Raw genomic sequence first — 21,157 nt, forward strand, 5'->3', positions numbered from 1 at the left:
CAGTTAGGAGGTTAACTTAGGTCTTCCCATTTATTGTGGTGTGTTTTACCACTTAACTATCAGTCTTTTTGGTGACTAGTCCATCTTTAGTTCAGGTTTGGCCTATTTTTCAACACTATCTTGTCTTGAGCCAAATTTCTGGTGTAGAGATATTAGTCTTTGTGGTGACTAGTCCATCTTTAGTTCAGGTTTGGCCTATTTTTCAACACTATCTTGCCTTGAGCCAATTTTTTGGTGTGTAGAGATATTAGCTTGCTTTGACTTTGATACAATGTTGAGCTAGGACTCAAATGTAGGACCCCTTCCATTTGTTGTTAGGGTGCTCTACCACCCCTTCCGTTTGTTGTTAGGGTTCTCTACCACTGATCTATTGGTCTTGTTGATAATTGGTCTATATTTGGTACAGAAGTGGCTCATTTTCAAACAATATATCCCACTCAAGATGTCTTCCATGATCCTTTCTACAATATAATTTACAATATTCTTCTGAATAGTCTACAATTGATGTCTAATTATTAAATGGTCCCTATTTTATTTCATATATGTACCCTTGATGCTAACTAGAAATGGCTTCTCCTTCCATCTAGAATACATTGCCCTATGCAAATAAGGATATAGATCCTTAACTATCTGCTGATAAGATCTATGCCTTTCGGCTTTAACTTGTTTTTTGTGATGAGAATGATTAGGGCAGGTCCTATTGTTTAGCTTATTTTTGTTAGCAGTCAATGTTCAATTTTTTGAGCAACAATTTTTGGTGTGGAGCTGGTGGTCCCATAGTAAGATTTATTGCTTATTTTTAAGTAGTCCTCTTAATTGGTATTTTATAAGTGAAATTTCTTGCAAACAAAATATGAATGCAAAATAAAGGCAAATAAAAAGGAGAAAAAATATGATGAAACTACTTATCGTTCTTCTCAATAAGCAGTTGTTGTATATTTTCAGTTCTCTTGAATTTTCAAAGTTTATTTTCTTCACTAAAATAGAAAAAATAAATTAATTTATCTTTTTCCCTAATTAAAAGTTTACATGACTATTAGATATTGTACATAAGCCCCATGAAGGGTTGATTAGGGTTTTCTAATAGCAATGTATACGACATAATATGTGCCACGCACTATTTGAAAAGTGTCTATGGAGGTGCCATCGTGCAATCTCAAAGTCAGACACTATATGATGTGGCTATGGGTAACAGTTTCACAAGGGTTTTGAGGAATGCTGAAGAAAAGCCGTGAAAATGGAGAAAACCATTTTAAGTATCTTTCGAGATGATGAAGAACCCCACTATACCGTATCCTTAGGCAGGGGTTCCATGGAGGGGGCTTAAGCTCTATTTTTAAGGAGGAGGTGGTCCCATAGAAAAATTATTTTTTGGCTACGGGATTATTTAGAATCCTTTCCTAAAAAATAGAGCCCCTATTTTTTAAGCTTGAAAATCTAAGTTGGAGAAATTGGAGAAAATGGGGTGGAGCTAGAAATTGCCCCACCAACTTAGGAATATATTATGCATTTGTCAATCATATAGATTTTAGAAAATAAATTAAATTTATTTACCACCAATTTACTTAAATTTAGGATTTTAAACTTAAGTTCATCTACACTACAAAGTTTATGACATCCTTAAATTTAGGAGCTTAATGTTTAAGCTGAAGTGCAAAAGAAAATCCACAGGACCGCCAACTTTAAATATTCCTAAAAAATCGCTCCCAACCTTATGATTTGTTTGTTAGTACAAACCTTTTTATAGGTTTGATCGAGAGGGCTTATAACATTTGACAATGAGTCTACCATACTTGAATGCTTATTAGTTCTGGTCTTGATCTCATTACTTTCATTTGTCCTTTTAAATTTTTATTGCAAGATCAAAATAAATGGCGATTTTCTCAAAACAAATGACGATTTTCTCAAAACAAATGATGATGTTTTTAAATTAAGAGCATGTATGAGGCTAAATAATCCATTGCATTTTTAAAAATTTTTTTTAATACAATGGTGTTATTCAAATTATATTTGAGTGATATTTATTTATTTTTTAATCTTTATTTTTTTATTATAAGTCTTAATTGAAATGCCTAGTGTTTTTGTTAATCTTTTATGTTTAAGTAAGGTATAATCAAGGAGTCAACTTCAAGATATTAGTCTATTTGATTTAAATATCTTTGTAAGAAAGATACAACATGATGTAAAGTCATTTTGTTTTATTAATGTCAAAGTGCACAAACAACAAACTAGAGAGATAATGGGAGCGAGTGCGGAGTGAAAAGGAGAGGGAATCCCAAATTTCAAATTGGGAAATGGTGGAATCCCTAGGAACAACGGATCTCCTAGAGATTGCAGTTTTTCTGGGATCGGAACTGGCGATCAGGCACCTCAAGGGTCAGAAGAGGACAAGGAAAAAGCAAAACCGGGAGAGGACAAAGATTCAAACCCTAGGGACCCACACGACAGAGGTAAAGGAAAAAAATGGTCTTCGCTCTTCGGAGTGAAACCACTGGTTAAATCTGGGCTTCCAGAAGTAACAAACATTTCAGACCCTGCCTCTAGACAATTTGCTATTTCTGTTCCAGACAAAGTGGTTGATATTACTGTTGCTGGCCTTTCTATGACATTAGTAGGATGATTCTCTGGCTTTAGGCCTAACATTGATGATGTTAGGAATTTCATAAGGAGAAAATGGCTTGTTAAAGGACAAGTGGAAGTGGCAGCACTGCCTAGAGGGTTTTTTACCTTCGCTTTCAACTCTAAAGAAGACATGAATAAAGCTCTTTGCGAAGGCCCTTGGATGTTTGTCAAGTCATCCCTGGCTCTTCAGAAATGGGCCCCGAATCTCGTCCTCGACGAATCCTTCTTTGTTTCTGCGCCAGTCTAGACGCGCCTCTCGGGTCTTCCGTTGGAACACTGGAATGAGGAAGTCTTCAAGGGTATTGTGAATTCCTTTGGAGAACTCTTGTCGATCGACCCGATGACGGCGGCTAAATCAAGGTTAGTCTTTGCTCGCATCTGCGTAAATGTTAATCAAATGACAGATATGTCTAAATCCATAGACATTATTTCTAAACTTGGAAAATTATCCCAAGCTATTGAATATGAATCTCTACCATTTGCTTGTTTCCACTGCAAAAAATCGGGGCATTGGGCTAAATCATGTCCCCTCAAGAAAAACAAGGAAAACAAGACTGACAACAACAACAAGAACAAAAAGACCTGGCAAATGATAAATAAAAAAGGAGACTCATCAACAACTGAGAGTAACCAAAATAAGGATATAACGGATCTTATGAATGAAGCCAAGAGGAATGGGAGTAGTAGCAACGACCAACAAGATTGTGTTTGCTCCAATGACCAACCAAAGAGATCTAAAGAAGCAGAGCAAGGAACTGAGTTGAACAATAAAAAAAACCCAGAGGACTAGGAGACTGGATCTGTTAGTCAAAAGAAGGAAGAATCCATTCCGGACCAGGAGGCTGGATCAGTGAGTCGGGAGAAGGAAGAGACCATTCCAGCCCTATCACTATCAAAACCAGTTGAGGAAAACTTTAATGAAGCTCAAGACTCTTCTGATACTGAGCCTTTACTGCTTTTAACCAATGGAAGCCCAAAGCATCACCTCTGTAAAACCCCTTCTCATAGTGTGGATTTGCTGGATGGGAATCTCCGGATATTCGGATCGAGAGAAGGAAAATCGAACGAGGAGGAATTCAATGGAGGAATCTCAACTAGAAGCAAGATCAAGAAAAAGGCAGATGTTGGAAGTCAGAACAAAAAGCAGGGAAGGCCATCCCTAAAACATCAAAGGGAACAGGAAAGCTGGAAGAACCATGCTGATGGAACATAGTGTTCCATTGAGTCAGCCCTATCCCCAGTTAAAGCATGAAGATAATATCCTGGAATATCAGAGGGCTGAACGCCCTTCATAAGCAGGATGTGTTACAGAACATCATCAGAGATCATAAATCGGATGTGGTTCTTGTTTAGGAAACCAAGATGTCTAAAGAAAAAGTTGAAAAGATTAGAATTTTCAAAGAAAATGGAGTCATAGGATCAAACTCGGAGGGAGCTTCTGGAGGAACTGCGATTTTTTGGAACCAAAAGACCATTTCTGGAAAGGAAATCATCTTTGCTTCTAATAGGATCTTTGTTCAACTTGAGCATATTAAGGACAACTTTGTCTGGGTGTTATCTAATGTCTATGCGCCTAATACCAAATCTGGGAGAGCTAAATATTGGAAAAGCCTTGCAGCTGACAGACTCCAGTTTGCTGATCAAAGCTGGATTATTATGGGAGACTTCAATACCCCGCTCAAAGATGAAGAGAAGATGGGAGGTATCCCTCTACAACTTGATGGGAAACAAGACCTCATGGACTTCATTAATGACCAAGCTCTCATTGATGTGGATCTCCAAGGCATCAATTTCACCTGGACCAATAGAAGAACCGGAGCTGATCTGATTCAAGTCAAGCTTGATAGATCTTTAATTTCTCCTGACTGGCTTTCTAAGTATAGTTGTTCCCTTGCCTCTGTTATCAAAATTGGTTCAGACCATTACCCCATCTCCTTTACTGCCAACTCTTTTACGGCAAAGAGAAACTTCCCTTTCAGATTTGAAAAAGCTTGGCTCTCCCATCCTTCTCTGGAAGCTTGCATTGCTGAATGGTGGAACTCTGAAGTGGAGGGTAAGGCTCTTTTTAGAATTGCCAAAAAGATCAACATCATAAAAGCCAAAATTAAAACCTGGAACAAAGAGTTTTTTGGGGACATATTCAAGAACAAAATTCAAGTCAAAGATGAAATAAAGTATGTTCACGATAAAATCCAAGAGGTGGGGTTGACCGAAGATCGTAGGACGGCTGAAAATGATCTTTTATCTAAATACCACTCCATCATTTCTAATGAAGAGACTTTTTGGAGACAAAAATCCAGAGCCTTGTTTCTGAAGGAAGGCGATAAAAATACCTGCTTCTTTCACTTAACTGCTCTTAAGCATAGGGCAACCAACATAATATCTAGACTAAATTGCAATAAAGGCATCTTAATAGAGGATTGTGACATTAGGAAGGAAGCTCTCGAGCATTTCAGTACCCTGCTGGGTGATGTGGATATCTTGGATTTCAGCAAGCAAAACACCCTTTTACAAGCTATCCCTCCTATCCTATCGGAAGCTGACAACCACCTTTTATCCCGTATTACCTCTAATCTGGAAATCAGAAAGGCGGTGTTCTCCTTTCAGGGTGATAAATCCCTTGGTCCGGATGGCTTCCCCATGTTTTTCTTCCAAAATTTTTGGCACATAGTGGAGGCTGATATATGCAATGGTGTTAAGGAATTCTTTGGCTCTAGAAGACTCCTAAAGGAACTGGACACCACCTTCATTGTCCTAATCCCAAAGATCCCTAGAGCTGATTCTCTTTACAAGTTTAGACCCATCAGCTTGTGTAACTCTATCTACAAGATCTTATCTAAGGTTCTGACTTCTAGGTTATTGGAAATTCTTCCAAGGATTATATCTGTCTAGCAGAATAGCTTTGTCCCCGGAAGACAGATTTTGGACTCCATTATTTCCATTCATGAAAATATCCACTCCCTAAAAGTGGTGAATAACCAGGGATTCTTCCTAAAGTTAGACATGGCTAAAGCTTTTGATAGAGTGAACTGGCAGTTTCTCCTTAGAATCATGAAAGCGTTTGGTTTTGGTGACAAAGTTATTCAGCTCTGCTCTCAACTCATGGAAACTTCCTCCTCTGCTGTTATTGTCAATGGCTCCCTGTCTAGTTTCTTCAAAAGCTCTAGAGGTCTCAGACAGGGGGACCCCATATCCCCCATCCTATTCACCATTCTTGTTGAATGCCTGGGTAGATTCATCCTTAAAAATGTGGAAGATGGCAATCTTAAGGGTCTGAAACCTTCTTCATCCAATGTTGTCTGCTCTCATGAACAATTCGTTGATGACTCTATTACCATGGGGGAAGCCACCATCTTGGAAGCTAAAAATATGAAGATTATTTTGAATACCTATGAATCTGCCTCTGGCCAAAAAATCAACTCGGATAAAAGCTCTCTGTTTTTCATCAATACCCCGATCCAAAGGCAAATAAGGATTGGCAGGATTCTTGGCTGCAACATCTCTAAGTTTCCCTCTACCTATTTGGGGCTTCCTCTGTGTCTCAAGCCTGAGGATTCCTTCTGGAACAAGCTAATTGACAGATTTAACTTGAAACTTGCTGGCTAGAAAGGGGTTGTCCTAAGTCAAGCAGGTAAAATCACTCTGCTCAAAGCCACTCTCCAAAATCTTACTGTGTATGCTCTTAGCTTGTTCAAAATCCCCTCAAAGTTTGCGGAAGCCATTGAAAAAATCCAAAAAAAGTTCCTTTGGTCGGGAGTGGAAGTTAAAAATAGAATTCCCCTTATTGCCTGGAATAAAATTTGTTCCCCTAAGGCCTCAGGTGGGCTGGGCTTAAGGAACATTGGTTCTATGAATAAAGCTTTATTAGCCAAACAAATATGGAGATTCAAATGTGAGGAAAGAGAATGGAACTCTATCTGGAAAAACAAATATCTCTATATGCAACCTTCTGAGGAAGAATTATTTGACAACTCTTTTAATGTTGAAGGATCCACCATATGGAATGCTATGAAATCAGCTAAAAGCTGGGCTGCTGCTAGCAGAACTTGGAACCTTGGAGATGGGAGGAGAATAAGATTTTGGGAAGATAGATGGATCTTGGATAGACCTTTGGAGGAAATCCCAATCCTTAAAAATTGGAAAGACCGATTCAAAAGCAGGTATGGAGAAATGGTAAGAGATTACTAGAGAAATGGGAATTGGATTGATTTTAGCCAGCAGTGTCCGGGACTCAAGTTCCTTCAAATTGTTCTCTTTGCTAAAATCCCTAGAGACAACAAAGATGACAGATTGATATGGAGGGAAACTCTGGATGGGAAATACTTTGTTTCCTCTGCTGTGGTTATTCATAATGTCCCGGTGGAAGAAATTCCCATCTGGGCTAAAGTCTGGAACAAGAAGTTAGTTCCTAAGGTCAATATCTTCTTCTGGATTTTCATCCAAAATAAGGTATTAACCCTGGACAATCTTCATAAAAGAGGTATTATTTTTCCTAATAGGTGTTCTCTTTGCTGCAGGGAAGAAGAGACAGCTTGCCATATTCTCAATCAATGCACTTTTAGCCAGGATATCTGGAAAATCATCCTTACCAAGTGGAACCTGAGCTGGGTCTTCCCGAACTCTCTTGGTGACACCTGGCTTCAATGGCATTGCCCTAATTCTAATCCTAAAATTGTGGAGACTTGGAAACTTACTCTGCCGATTGTTATCTGGAATATCTGGAAAGAGTGCAACAACAAGATTTTTAGGGATAAAAGGGCTATTCCTGAAGTGGTTGCAGATAAAATCTTTAGGAGTATTTTTGAATGCCTCTACTACACTGATCAGGGACCTACTGCTAAAGATGATTTTAAAGACAGGTGGAACTTTTCTACCACTACTACTAGCAAGGAGACTGGAAGAGAAGGTCTAGTCTGGCATTTTCCCCCACAGGGATGGATTAAGGCTAACTTTGATGGGGCCTCTAAAGGGAATCCGGGTAAAGCTGGATATGGGGGCATTGTCAGGAATTTTGCTAGAAGTTGTCTTAAGGCGGTGGTTGGTCCTATGGGAAATCAAACTAGCCATTTTGCTGAAGCCTCTGCAGCCTTGAATACCTTAATTATAGCCAAAAATCTAAATTATGATAAAATATGGCTTGAGGGAGATTCACTCAATATTATAAAGTGCTTAAAGGGGGAATCGGAGCCTTCCTGGTCTATTGAAAATATCATCATGAAAGCTAGGGAGATCATTGCCAGTTTCAAAGAAATTATTATTCAACATGCCTTCAAAGAGAAAAACAATGTTGCGGATTGCTTAGCGAATACTGGAGTTAACACTGACTCCCAAATGATTTGGCACAAAGAGGATCTCAATTCAAATATCAAAGATTTCATTAGAAAGGACCGTTATACGGAGAGAGAAGGACAATTTAATCATGACAAGTAAAAAGCATCATTTATGCCTTGCTAGAAAGGCCATCATTACTTGGCACTGCGGCAGATCTTCTATTATCTCTAATAAATTACCGCACGCTTTGTGGGTTACTCAGTTCAAAAACTTGAGCAACATCGGGAAATAAGGTTATAATTTGCAGAGAAACAGAGCAGATAGCCCGTATCCGAAGATGGGAGGAGACCTAAAGCGGGAAGAACCAGACAATACATCGACTTGGAAAGTGATGCCAAAAGTCTGGGCGAAATTGGAGAAGGGCTCTCTTACCAGCTTCATGGAGAAACTTGAGGACTATGACAAAGGTAGGGTTAACTTAGCCGTTTCCAAGATTTTTGAAAACTGGTCTAATGTCTCTTTTAAACTTTATGGAGTTAAGTTTAAGCTGGACGCTGGGCTCATTTCCGCTGTGACCAGAATGCCCCACTATGGGCTTAATTTCTTTCGAGACCTTAAAGTCTCCAACAACGCGGTTAACCTATTCCCGCGAAAAGAGAAGGAGAGGGCTAAAATTGGCAAGGCTACTAGGGCTACTACGAAGCTGCAAACATCAAGAAGTTGTGGGGCTGGGTTCTGAATTCAATTATGGAGTACATCACGGTTGAAGGTCGTTTCTCCAGGGCCCATACCTACCACTTCATGCTCTTAAACCATTTCAGACATGACAGAAAGGTATCCTTGCCCTACTACCTTTTTTGGTCCCTCTCCAGGTCTCTCAACAAACACAGGACTAACCCTTCCAACCCGATTCTCCACTACGGGCTTTTGCTGCTCATCTATGAGCATTGCAAAACCCTCGCCCTGCTGGAAAATAAGAGGATTTTCGCCTCTCTGGGCAAGAGAAAGATGGAAGAGGGAGAAACTAGCAAGGAGAAGACGTCCTCCAGCAAAAAAAGGAAAAGCGTCCCTAGGTTGGAAACAAAGGACATTGTTAAGGAAAGCAGCAGAATGGAGACAGACGACTCCAACGGTGAAGATAGCTGGAAAGATGAGGAGTTGGGTAACGAGGAAGAAAGTGGCGATAATGAGCCTGGTCAAGAAAGCCCTACCCTCAGCGAATGCCCTGGTAAGAACAACAGCCATCTGATGGAAGAAGCGGAACCCAAGGATAACGAGGAAACTGGAGTGAATTCTAAGAAGGAAATGAACAAGACTCTGAGAAGTACCTAACTAAGGATAGGGATAGCGAGGACAAGGAAAGTGCTAGTAAAGGGCTTATCCTGGATAACCTCAAGAAGCTCTCTGAGGCTAGAATGGATTTTGATAGATGGACCTACGAGACCCTGAAAAACCTGGATAAGAAAGGGATAAAAATGGATGAAAAGAGGGAGGATGAAAACAGAGAGCAGATTAATTGGAAGCAGGAAATCGAGAATAAGGTAAAATCGCTGGAAGAGGGAAAAGAAGCGATGAAAAATCTGATGGGAGTTATCCCAAGTATCCTCTCTGCTGTCACTAAAAACCTGGAGGACATTGCCAAGGTCGTTGATCATACTTGCACTCCTAAACTGGTCATGGATCTTGACCTGGAGGAAGAGACCATCCAAATTGGAAGCGGTGATGCTACTCCGGTGGGCGGTACTACGAAGAGAACCAAGGCCAGTATCAAGAAAGATGTGGCTGCTTTAGCAAAGGATCCCCCTAACTTCAAAGACAACATCAAAGAGTTGTATGAAATCAGCAACACCCTGGCTAAAGCCCTGGAAAAAATCTGAATGTTGGAAGGCTTGCTGGTTTTATGGGGCTTTTTTGGGTTTTCTTCAGTTTTCCACTGGTTTTTTGTGGATTCTGTTCTTTTCTGTTTCTCGTAGATTTTGTTGTTTAAGTTCTTCTTGTAAAGGGTTTCGGGGCCCCTTCAAAACCTTCTTTTTCCTTAATAAAAAACATATTTGTCTTTCTAATCTTTTATAGGCATTGCCACCTTTTAATATGATACCTAAAGATGATGTGATCTAGTTTGTCACTAAGCTATCAACATTTTTTATTTCCATTTTCTTTATGAACCTAATATTATTTGATTTGGATGTCCTCATAAGAAAGATACAACATGATGTAATGTCATTTTGTTTTTACTAACCCCAATGTGCACAAACAACATATTTATTTGTTCAATCTTCTTTTGGCATTGCCAACATTTAGTATGGTACTTAAAGATGATGTGAACTAGTTTGTCACTAAGCTATCAACTTTTTAATTTCTATTTTATCTATAACCTAATATTATTTGATTTGGATATCCTCATAATAAAGATACAACATGATGTAATGTCATTTTGTTTTTTACTAACCCTAATGTGCACAAACAACATATTTATTTGTTCAAAATTCTTTTGGCATTGCCAATAATTAGTATGGTACCTAAAGATGATGTGAACTAGTTTGTTGTTAAGCTATCAACATTTGTAATTTCCATTTTATTGATTGGAATATCCTCGCAAGAAAGATACAACATGATGTGATGCCATTTTATTTTTACTAACCCCAAAGTGCACAAACAACATATTTATTTGTCCAATATTCTTTAGACATTGCCAAAATTGAGTATGGTACCAAAAGATAATGTCTAAGCTTTCAACATTTATAATTTCCATTTTATATATGAACCAAACATGCTTTTCCTTGTGGTCACTAGTGAGGCTAAATTATTTGAAATAGTGTTCTCTCTTTTGTCCATATGGTTACCTTGACTTCTTTTTTTTCACATTTTAAAAAAAATCTTCATTGGTGTTTGAACACTCTTGCATGCTAATGTCTTATTTATTGATCTACCAAGTCTTCGTTTCATCATCAATAAGACTCCACGCTCTCTATTCTCAAAAGGTAGTGTGGCATCCAAAGCAAAGTTGGTGCCTCTAATGGCAAGGCTCCTACTTCAACAAATGAGATATAATATAGAATCAATGTCCTAATTTTAAATTTTTTTTAATGATTACATGCTTTGAATTGTCTCTATTTTTATCCATCTTAGTTTGTTAATGCAAACCTTTTTATAGATTTGATCCAAAGGCCTTATGTCATTTTGACAATGAGTCTATGATCCTTGAATGCTTATCAATTTTGGTCTTGATCTTAGTACTTTGATTCATCCATTTAATTTATTTTCAATGAATGTGTATTAAACGTTTCTAATAATATGTATGAGACTAAGGAGTCCATATAATTAAAGGATGGTAACAAAATTATTTTGCATACAAATATCTTTTAAATGATGTTATTCAATATATTTGAGTGTTATCTATTTTATTTTAAATCTTGGTTCTTTTATTATGAGTCTTGATTGAAATGACTATTGTTTTTACTAATCTTTCATCTTTAAGTAAGGTGCAATCAAAGAGTCAACTTCAAGATGTTAATGCATTTGATTTTAATATTCTTGTAAGAAATATACATCATGATTCAATGCCATTCTATTTTCACTAATCTCAAAGTACAAAATAACATATTTATTTGCCGAATCTTCTTCAGGCATTGTCACCATCTAAATTGGTACCTATAGATGACGTGAACTAATATGTCACTAAGCTAATTTAACATTTTTATTTCCATTTTATTTATGAACATATATATGTTTTTTTCTCATGGTCACAAGTGAGGCTAAATTATTTGAAATGGTACTCTCTTTTGTCCCAATGCTTTTGTCCATAGGGTTGCTTTGAGTTTTTTCCTCCTTGGTTGCATTATTCTACTTGGTGATGATATATCTGCAAGTCATGTTTGCCTAATGGCCATTGATTCATGGGATTGGAGAAAACTTAGCCATTGTATTAATTATGTGGGTTTGTCTTGATCTTGGTCTCACATGTACAATAGTTTTGCATACTTTGGCCATTGGGAATGTAATGCTCGCCAAGAAAACCCTATAGAAACTAACCAATTAACTAGAAAATAGAGAGTTTTTTTTTATAAAAGAAATAATACAACACATATATTCCAAGATAAACACATACATTAAATTAAACATGGTCATATTAACATAAATACACAAGAAAAATCAACTTCTAACATATAAAATCACATTCCCTAGGGTATCTCAACGTCATTACTTAACATATCATTGAGACATGAACAACATCAAATATCACTAAACATGATTTCCTTTACTTATCCTAACATAAATCTCATCTAATAACACATATGAAAGTAACCATATAACTAATCCTTTTCTCATACATGAAATGAAACCCATCAATTCTTCTAAGTCCATAGATTCGTTTTAATGTACAATTCCAAATGTACCTACTCAATGCTCCCAACAATTAGATATTCTATACGATTATAACACATAATAATTAACCATTTCTTAGTAAAAGAAACCAATCAAGTCATGTTTACATGTCACATATTACATCTAATACATTAATGATCAATACAAGTATACATTATCTGCTTCAACAAGAAATCATAAACTCTAGATACCAAAATAATTATCCAAATTACATATTACAATGATATCTTCCAATCATCAAGAATAGTACATAACTGCTCCCATAAATCCATAGCACAAGGAACTGAAGAGATAAATAATCCTCAATCTCGTACACAAACATCAACAAAGACAAATCCCAATGGAAGAAGGCATCAAACCACCCAACCACGTGGAACCAAAAGGTCCACCCCCCATGCTTTGGAGAATGACATAAGGTCCCACACATACTCTAAACCTAGGCTAACACTTAACAACCAAGGAACGTAACAAAAGACTAACTCTCAACAAGATCACCCACATAAGATATGAACAAAATGCACAAAACAAGGCTTAATCGTAAATCACAAAACCACCAGAGGTCACTATCAAACAAAGGCTAAGGTAATAGGACACACATATGGAAAGAGTATCATCACATGCCATCAACAAGGATTATCTTGGTAGTCTAAACCCCGACACCCATCAACAAGGGATCTCTTGGTTGTCTCTCTCAGCCTTGATGCCCAAGTGATACCCATGTGGAATTAACTCAACCTTTCATGAAGACAAGGGAGTATAGTCATGCCAAAAAAATCTTCCCAACTCATCGTGAGCCTAAACTAGCACTCTAGGCCATGAGTGAGCTTCACACAAATTTTATTATCTTATTTAATGTGAAAACTACCCAAACCCCTGTTAGCAGCAATCAAGAAGGAAGACTGAGAGGGGGGGGGGGGGGTGAATCAATCTTCACTGGAACACCACAAATTAAATTTCCAAAACATAAACTGATAAATCACAACAATAACAGATAAGCAAAATAATCAGCACAACACACAACACCAATATTTTGACGTGGAAAACCTAGTTGAAGGAAAAACCACGGTGGGAACCTACCCACAGTAAGATGATATTCTGTAGCAGTATGTGAAAATATTACAATGGGGAATGCACATGCATTCATTCACACTGCCTAGAGCTCACTGCTCAAAAGATATATGCCCGGAAGGCTACAACCCTCAAGGAAGTCTCATAGACTTATAATACGATTCAGACTACAATCCAGAAGGAATGAACTGCAATAATAACATCTACAAATGCCTAATGACAGTTCCGATTAAGCACAGTTGTTTGCCTCGCAACACCAAACTCACCACAACACTTCGCTGAATGATATATCCTTGTTCGCACATTTACCTCTCTCTGATAATGCAGACACAATACCGACACCTAAATTACATAAGCGTCTCACCTATATATACAAATCATCAACCTTGATAACAAGGTCGGCTAAACCCTCAACCCTCCACTTATAATTACGAAAATTACATTACACGATACAAAGATCGGCCACCACCGGATATTGCAAAATAATGGTCAGCAAAACCAAACTACAAAACCAAACCAAAAACCTTTTCCAAACTCACTAGAATAACTCATAGGAATATGTTGACATCAATGTCAACAACATATCCTAGCAACAACAATGAACAACCAAATAAAAAAATATCCCCAATGATCTAACAATCTTCCCCTTTGGCATTGATGGCAACATATGAATGTGAAAAATAGTCAATGTAAAGAAAGAAGATTCACCAGCAAACTCCCCCTAAGATGAAGATAGATAAAGCAATTTTTCACATGATCTCTCTCCCCCTTTGACAACAACGCCAAAGATCACCAAAATAGAAAATCAAACTCTCTCCCACTAAAACAGAAACATGAATCTCTCTTCCCCTAAAACACATAACCAGAAATCTCATAAATCTCTCTATCCCAAGGGTACACAACCAAATCATCAGACTACTCCAACACCAACACATTGATCTAGATAAAAGAGAAAAGCTCTGAATTCCACCAGATCGATGCAACTCAATGCATTTAGTTCTCATCAGGAGGGGTGGAGACCCCTAACTTGTCTCTCAGATAGACAAATGTATCTGCAGACAAAGGCTTGGTAAAAATATCAATAATTTGTTCCTTTGTAGATACATATTCTAGCTTCACCTTCTGTTCACCGACTTTCCCTCTCAAGTAATTGTATTTAATTGACATATGCTTAGTCTTTGAATGTTGTATCGAATTTTTAGACATGTTTATAGCATTAGAATTATCATAGTATATAACAGTAGGATCACCATAAATAACTCTGATATCTTTCAACATTTGCCTCATCCATACTATCTGATTGCAATTACTAGCAGCAACAATGTACTCAGCTTCAATAGTAGATAAAGATATTGAATCATGTTTCTTGCTGGCCCATGAAACCAACTTCTTACCTGAAAAGAATGCTCCACCGGTAGTACTCTTTCGGTCATCAAAATCACCTGCCCAATCTGCATTAGTATAAGCACATAACATAAAATCATCATTCTTTGGATACTATAAACCATAATCTTCGATTCCTTTCAGATATCCAAATATTCTTTTAACAACAGTAACACGACTCTCTTTCGGATCAACTTGATATATAGCTTCCATACACATAGCATGCATAATGTCAGGCCTAGTTTGAGTAAGATATAATAGTCCACCAACCATAGATTTGTACAAACTCTGATTAGCTTTAGGAGATTCATCATTTTTAGACAATTTACAACCAATCACCATAAGAGTCCCAACCGGTTTGGAATCATCTAATCCAAACTTCTTCAACAATTCCTTCACATACTTAGTTTGAGATATAAAGATACCTTTTCCCATCTGTGCAATCTACAAACCTAAGAAAAATTTCATCTCACCAATCATAGACATCTCAAATTCTTTTTGCATGCCACCGACAAATTTCATGCTCATATCATCATCGCCACCAAAAATAATATCAGCAACAAAGACTTCAACAATCAAAATATTATTATTTTTAATTTTGAAGTACAAATGTACTATCAACATCACCTTTGACAAATCCCAATTTTAGCAAGTATTTATCTAATCTATCATACCGAGCTCTAGGGGCTTGTTTTAATCCATAAAGTGCTTTCTTCAACTTACATATCATGTCTCCATCATCTGATAATAAATATCCATCAGGTTGTTCAATGTAAACTTCTTCTTCTAGATCACCATTCAAAAACGTAGATTTGACATCCATTTGATATACCTTGAAATCTTTATAAGTAGCACAAGCAAGTAACAGTCTAATAGCTTCAATTCTGGAAACCAAAGAAAATTTTTCTTCATAATCAATCCCTTCTTGCTGTGAATATCCTTTGTAGAATAGTTTGGCTTTATTTCTAACTACTTCACCCACTTCATTCAATTTGTTCCTAAAAACCCATTTAGTACCAATAACATTTTTATCCTTAGGTCTAGGCACAAGTTCCCAAGTATTGTTCTTTTCAGTTTGGTCTAACTCTTCTTCCATGGCTCTAATCTAGTTATTATCTTTACAAGCTTCAACAACATCTTTATGTTGGCAATATTGCATTATAATAGACAATGAAAGATTGCTGGCATTTCATAAGGATATTGAGAAGGTTGTTGATGATTATAGATATAACTGATTAAAGATGTTTACTGTCTTGATATTATTATTTTGTCATTGATGTCAAGAAATTGATTTTCTAATTCAGTATGATGTTGCCATATCTTGAGAAGTATGATATGAAGATTATAAAGATGTTGGTAAAAGACACAGGAAAGAATATGATGAATAAGGGGATGATTAAGGTATTCAATGGGCAACTAGTACCGAGTCAGATAATGATGAGATCATGATGTTTAGATTGTTTTAACATCATACATATGTTGTAAAATGTAAAGGTTAATACTATACTATGTTATCAAGCAAAGAACCTAGTTTGTAAACCCTAAGGTTATCGCTATCGGTTAATGAAGGCGGAATGTCTATCGAGTGAAGTTTAGTATTCACCGAGTTGTTACCGAGTTGTAACTGAGCTATAACAGAATGCATTAAATGTTTACATGCGTTATTTAATGAAGGAAGCTGATGAGCTAGAACTGATCAATGATTGGTGAGTCGTGAATGAAGTTTGTTAATGAATCTAAGGCAATGAAAAGTCGGCATGAAGATCTACAACTTAGATTGAACCGCAATACCCCGGCACAAGTTCCAAGACTAATATGCAAGTTCCAAGGTGGGGTAAAACATTTTCAGATCGAAAGATGCATTGAACCTAGACAAGATTGAAGATCTGATGGCTATGATTGATCATGGGAAATGTGATCAAGGAGATTAAGCGGTTACCTAGTTGTTTATAAATAGGAAACTGTTGATAAACAATGTATGCGGGCAAGTGTATGCACAGGGATGCTACATAGTGATTACCGAGCACAGAAGCTTGAAGACCTGTTTGAATAACAGAGTATATAAGCCCAGCAGATAGAGAAGATTAGTTCTATGTCTAGATTGTATTGAACAAATAAGAATCTTCTTTAGCATTTTAGATGTGAAGTTGCAGATAGATTTTATTACTGTTATTTTGTGAAAGTGACAGAAAATCTCTTAACCAAGTGGACTTAATAGTCTTATTTGTAAAACCCTCTAGCAAGGTGACATTCTGATTGAGTGTTTGAAATCCTTTAACAAGGTCACTTCTAACAAGGTGAATATCCTAATAGATATGAGGGAAATCCCTTAACCGGGTCACATCTAGCAATGTGTTTGTAATCTTTAGTAGGATTTGCTTTTAACCGAGCATACTCTAGAAGAGTATATTTCTTAGTGGGTCTGAAATCCCATAGTGGTTTTTCCCTATTTGGGTTTCCACGTTAAATCTGGTGTTATGAGGTTTATGATGTTCATATGCTTTTGAGTTTGCATGTTTAACAGTTTTGGTTATATTACTGAAATATATGTTACCAAGGTTGAATCTAATGTTTTTATGGAAGATTAAGTTTGTATGATTCACCCCCCCCCCCCTCTCATCTTGTTGGCTATTGGATTTGTACTTATATTAAGTATCATAACTATCAATTGGTATCAGAGCTTTGGATTCCAGAAGGAAATTTTAAAGGCACTTGAGTTAAAGATCCAAAGATGTATAAGAGGGATGCACAGAAGTTGAACAAGTCAAGTTTCTCTACATGGCAGAAAAGGATGAAGCTACATCTATCAAGAGTTGGAGAATATGCGGTATACTATCTGGAAAATGATTTTGTCACACCAAGCACCTATTCATTGACTATGGAAGAGATAAAGGCAAAGCAAGAACATATTCAAGCAATGATTGAAATAACATCTGCATTGACCGATTCAGAGTTTAATGATCTAGAAGGCTGTAATGATGCAAAGGCAATGTGGGATAAGCTCATATCAGTATATGGAGGAGATGAACATGTTCAAAGAGCAAAAGTAGATAGTCTAAGAGGACAACTTGAATCTATGAGGATGAATGAAGGTGAGAACATAACTCAGTACAATACAAGACTAAAGGAGATTGTCAATCAAATCAAAGGACTAGGTGGAACTATTGAAGAAAAGGATATAACAAGTAAGTTGTTAAGAACCCTTCTACCAGCTTATGCAATCCGAGTCTCTGCAATCAATGAATTGAGGTTTGTACCTAATATGGCAGTTTCTTTAGATGCTACTATTGGTAAGCTACATGCATTTGAGTTAAGTAATTTTGATAACAGTGGATCTTCAGTAAATAAAGTTGAATCTGCATTTAGTTCTTTTCATCTTGATGAATCTAATGATTTCAAAGAAAGAAAGTATAAGTACTCTGAAGGAGATCACATTGGAGCAAGTGAAAGATTTCGTAAGAACATGGAGGCAGTACACAAATTATATGAGGAAATCAGAAAGCAAGAAGAGTTTGAAGCACTATTAGCCAAAAGGTTACCGAGAGGCAAAGGTAAGTATAAAGGAAAACTACCTTTGAAATGTTTCAATTGTGCTAAAATAGGACATATCGATTCTAACTGTCCTGACAAAGATTCTACTGAAAAGAGAGATTACCGAGATTATAGACAGAAAGATAATCATTACAGAGGACACAGAGACTTCAGAAGAAGAGATAGAAAGACATGCCTAATAGCTGATGAGAAATCCAACGATGATAAATCAGATGAGACTGATATAGAGGAAGTAGTTTATGTGGCTATCAAGAATGGATCAGATGAAGAGAGGTATGAAGAAAAAGCCCTAATATATCACATAAACACTAATGATTCTTGGATTATAGATAGTGGATACTCACATCATACGACAGGAGATAAACACAAGTTTGTTATATTAGAAGATTATGATGGAGGCTATGTTAGATTTGGTAATGATGCACCATGTCCAGTGAGAGGTAAAGGATCTATAACACTTCTTGATAATGCAAGATGCAATGATGTTTATTGGGTTGAAGGTTTGAAATACAATTTGTTGAGTGTAGCACAACTAAACAACACAGGTTACCGAATAGAATTTCAAAAGGGAATTGTCAAAGTTCATGACAAAAATGGAAAGTTAGCTACTACTGGGACACAAAAAAAAGGTAACACATTTCACCTTGACTCAACTCGGAATAAGTGTTTGCATGCAAAGTTAGATGATACCTGGTTATGGCATAAAAGGTTTTGTCATGTCAATTTTGATAATCTGATCAAAATAAGCAAGAAGTATAGAGTAAGAGGTCTACCGAGTCTTGAAAAACCTGAGAATACTATATGTCGAGGATGCTAGATGGGTAAGATGACAAGATCAAGCTTTACAAGTAAGTCATACACCTCTAAAGGAATTTTAGATCTAGTGCACACTAATCTTTGTGGTCCTATGAAAGTTCAAAGTTATTATGGTGATAAATATTTCATACTATTTGTGGATGACTATTCAAGGATGATGTCAGTAATATTTATAAAAGAAAAATAAGAAGCTTTTCAAATGTTTAAATGGTACAAGGCAAGAGTTGAAAATGAAACAGGAAGACAACTGAAATATCTTAGATCAAATAGAGGAGGAGAGTTCACATCTGGTGAGTTCAACTTATTTTGCAATGATCATGGTATTAAAAGACAAGTCTCTGCACCGAGAACTCCACAACAGAATGGAATAGCTGAGAGAAGAAACAGATCTATTGTGGATTGTGCTAGAACACTGATGATTGAAAAGAAGGTGCCACAAACATTTTGGAGAGAAGCAATAAGCACAACAGTTTACACCTTGAACCGAGTTCAATTGAAGAAAGGTACTTTGAAGACACCATATGAAATCTGGTATGATAAGAAACCTAATGTAAGTTATTTTAAAATCTTTGGAAGTAGATGCTATGTTCATAAAGATGATAGAAATGGCAAATTTGATCAGAAAAGTGAAGAAGGAATGTTTCTAGGTTATTCTTCTAGAAGCAAAGCATTTAAATGTCTGATCAAATCATCTAACAAAATAGTAGAAAGTGCAAATGTGAAAATTGATGAATTTGCAGAAAGAAATGATGAAGGAAATTCCAAGGAACCAGAAGACTATGATGAATTTGTCTATGTTCAACCAAGAAGTCCTACTGAGAAGAATGTTGAAGAAAATGAAGAAATTATCCATTTACCAAGTGATGAAGAAGATCATATAGAGCCTACCGAGCCTATATTAGCCAAGTATGTCAGAAGACATCATGCACCAAGTCAGATTATAGGAGATAAGGATGATCTAGTGATGACAAGGAACAAACTGAGACAGAACACATGTTTGATATCTGAATTTGAATCGAGAATAGTGAAAGAGGCATTTAACAGTGAAGATTGCATAAATGCTATGACATAAGAGATTGATCAAATCAAGAAGAATGACACATGGACACTAATCCCAAGACCGAAGGACAAAAATGTAATCGGTACAAAGTGGATTTTCAGAAACAAGCTAAATGAAAAAGGAGAGGTCATTCGAAACAAAGCAAGACTGGTTTGCAAAGGTTATGCTCAAGAAGAAGGAATTGATTATGGTGAAACTTTTGCACTTGTTACTAGACTTGAAGGAGTAAGAACATTGTTGGCCTATGCTGCTTTCAAAAATTTCAAGATATATCAAATGGATGTCAAATCTGTATTTCTGAATGGAATATTAGAAGAATAAATTTTCATTGAACAACCTGAAGGATTTGTTGAAGACAAGAATAAAGATTAGGTATGTAAATTGAACAAAGCTTTATATGGTTTGAAACAAGCACCAAGAGCATGGTATGAAAGATTGCACTCTTATTTGATTAAGATTGGTTTTATAAAGACAAGTGAGAACAACAACATGTATATGAAGAATGATCAAAATGGAATACTGATCTCAGCCATATTTGTAAATGATATTATATTTTGTGGAAATGACTCTTTATGCAAGAACTTTGGAAATGAAATGAGCAAAGAATTTGAGATGTCATTAATCGGTGAGATAAAGTATTTTATAGGTTTACAGATACTGCAAATGAAAAATGAGATTTTCATTACTCAATCCAAGTACATAAAGGAAATCTTGAAGAAATTTGGAATGGAGGATTCAAAACCAGTAAGTACTCCTATGACTACCAACTGTAAATTATCAAAGAATGATGAATCTGCATCTGTTGATGAGACACTTTACCGATCCATGATTGGAAAACTACAATATGTTGTTCACAGTAGACCGGATATAACACATGCAGTAGGTATAGTTGCAAGATTCTCTGTAGATCCTAAGGAAACACACATGATAGAAATCAAAAGAATTTTTAGATACTTGAAAGGCACAGAGGATTATGGCTTAGTATATCAGAAAGGAAAT

Source organism: Cryptomeria japonica, chromosome 3 (genome assembly GCF_030272615.1).
Source record: "Cryptomeria japonica chromosome 3, Sugi_1.0, whole genome shotgun sequence".
In the NCBI taxonomy this organism is placed as follows: Eukaryota; Viridiplantae; Streptophyta; class Pinopsida; order Cupressales; family Cupressaceae; genus Cryptomeria; species Cryptomeria japonica.